Genomic DNA, 2,549 nt, shown 5'->3' on the forward strand with positions numbered 1-2,549 from the left:
GGGTTCAGAACTAATTCAGCTGATTTATGGGTAAACCATAGCAATGAGAGGAATACATATGAAAATTATTGGTTTCATGAAACGTATAAAAAAAAGGCAACTGCAGGTGTACATCACATAGCAAAGAGTAAGTTAAACAATGAAACAATTTACAGGATTAGTAACATTACAACCATTTTTGTTGGTGAAGCCATAATGTAAGAATAAACTGAAGTCCAAATGATAAGAATCAAAAGTACATAATGTGTTGTCAAAACTGGAACCAGAATAAAGTAATTAAACACAAGAAGATATGTATCAGCATAGAACAGAAAATCCATGAAATGATAAAATCATTAACGGAATAATGATAGTTACACCAAAATAAATACTTCATGCAGTTTCAAGGAAAAACAAACTAGCTCAACTAAATGCTTTAAACAACGTGGCAACATGAGGAAAAGAAAAAAGCTTTGGAATTGTTTTACATCTTGTACAACAATGTTACTTCACAATAAGAGTATTCTCTTAAACAGGGTCATCTTGGGGCTCAGCGAAGCCAATCTTTTCAAATTACACTTTCGAAACAACACCCAAATATATAAGGTCATTCCTTTCAAATTACCTTTTGGAAACAACACATAAATATATAAGTACGACTGGAAAATTTAGGTAGGCTAAAAATTAATTGAAAACATCAGGGGAGACCCATTATGAAGAAGAGCAAAGTAACTTGTCAACTTTACCTTTTACTGCAGATAATATCTGAAGAATTAATTTCAATGAGTCCTTAACTTTACAGAGATGCAGAAGTGTCTTGTTCCTCTGAAAAATATAAAGAACAAAATGGTAATCAGCAGCGTAGTTACAAGAGGATGGAGGGTAGGCCCCAGGAACCACCGACTGTTTAGGGTTTTTATGATATCCAATTCTGCCTAGCTCCTAGGTTGCCATCCAGTCAATTTGGCAGTGATAATCTTGGCAAATCTATCCCCAAGGGTCCCAGATATCTAAACACCAGTGGTAAATAGCACCTCGACTTAACTCAAAATATCACATACTGTTTACTTGACACTTATAGAGCCTAGCTTTCATGTGGTAATCAATAAGATTTGAAAAAGAACTTTGTCTAAATACAACACAGACACTTTAAACAGCTAATGTTAGAAATGAAAAGAAAAGTACTAATCAATAATAACAAATATAAACAAACCTGTAACTTTTATTCTGTCCCTTACCACCATGCATGTCTGTTCAAACAAAACAAACTGACCAAAAATATTTCTTTATGAACGTCTCGATTAACTAGAATTTCCCAAGAAACAATAACATATAAGAGAACTTTTAGTCTGCAAACAAAACAAATACTTAAAACAGCTAACACAAAAGTAAAAAATAGATATAAATGATCATAAATTAAAGCCAGTAACTATCAATAGCTGTCGCTTACACTCACGAATGGCTGACCCGTACCATATTTTGGTCTTCCGCTTCACGTACAAATCTTGACCTATAATAATTCTAAATTATAATTACTATAATTTTCTTTAATCGTTATATTACAATTTTCTTCTGTTAATAATTAGTATAAGAAAAACAAACAAAAACTGTAGAACTATCAGAAGACAAATTTCAGGCAGCAACTATGAACAAGCGGGAAGGTTTGATCATTTCTCTCCTGCTCCTGCCTCTCTCTCCGTCTGCCATATGGCCTTCCCATACACCAAGATGTATATATATATATATATATATATATATATATATATATATATATATATATATATATATATATATATATATCAGGCCAATTCCCTGATCAACTTTCTTAACGTAGGTTGCATAAAATATACAAAATCACTAAACTCACTACAGGTTACTATATTATACGAAATAATTTCATAGATTTTTGTTTATTCTCCATAGATTTGAGACACTTTAAAAGCCTAGCTTGTATACTAAGATTTTCGTCCTCTGAGCGAAGCCATACAATAATCGTCCTTATCTACTCTGAGCATTGGATAGCCTCCTGATGATCAAGGTTGCTGTTTTGGTTGTCCGTTTCCCTTGTTACTGCTGCGCCTCACTGCACACCTTACATGAGTGCCTTCCACAGTATTAGGGACAGCTGCTGGGCCTCACTGTAGCTATTTCTGGGACGGTTGCCAATCTTCCTCGTATTCCCTCATGACCACAGCGCCAAACCAACTCCCGCCATTAGGCCGAGACGCAAAAACATTTCTGACAAAACTGAGACAACCGATTTCGCGTCAGTTTTGACATCAAGTGAATTTATACGACAATTACGTTCAAGATGCTTGGTTTTTCGTTCATGGATTGAACAGGAGCAACCAACGATGGTTGCTACTGCCCAATCCATGAAGTCCCCCCCACCACGGAAAGGTAACCAAGCTTCGGGGGGGATGGGTTGTTACCCTGACGCCAACGGAGAAACTCAATACAATATTTTTATTATAACTTTCCTTAATCTTGAAAAATGAATCAATCAGAGGGAAGAATAGCCCCAGCCATATGAAGATTGGCTAACCGACTCCTTGCACATTGTGTAGAAA

This window comes from Panulirus ornatus, chromosome 42 (assembly GCF_036320965.1).
Source record: "Panulirus ornatus isolate Po-2019 chromosome 42, ASM3632096v1, whole genome shotgun sequence".
NCBI classification, from domain to species: Eukaryota; Metazoa; Arthropoda; class Malacostraca; order Decapoda; family Palinuridae; genus Panulirus; species Panulirus ornatus.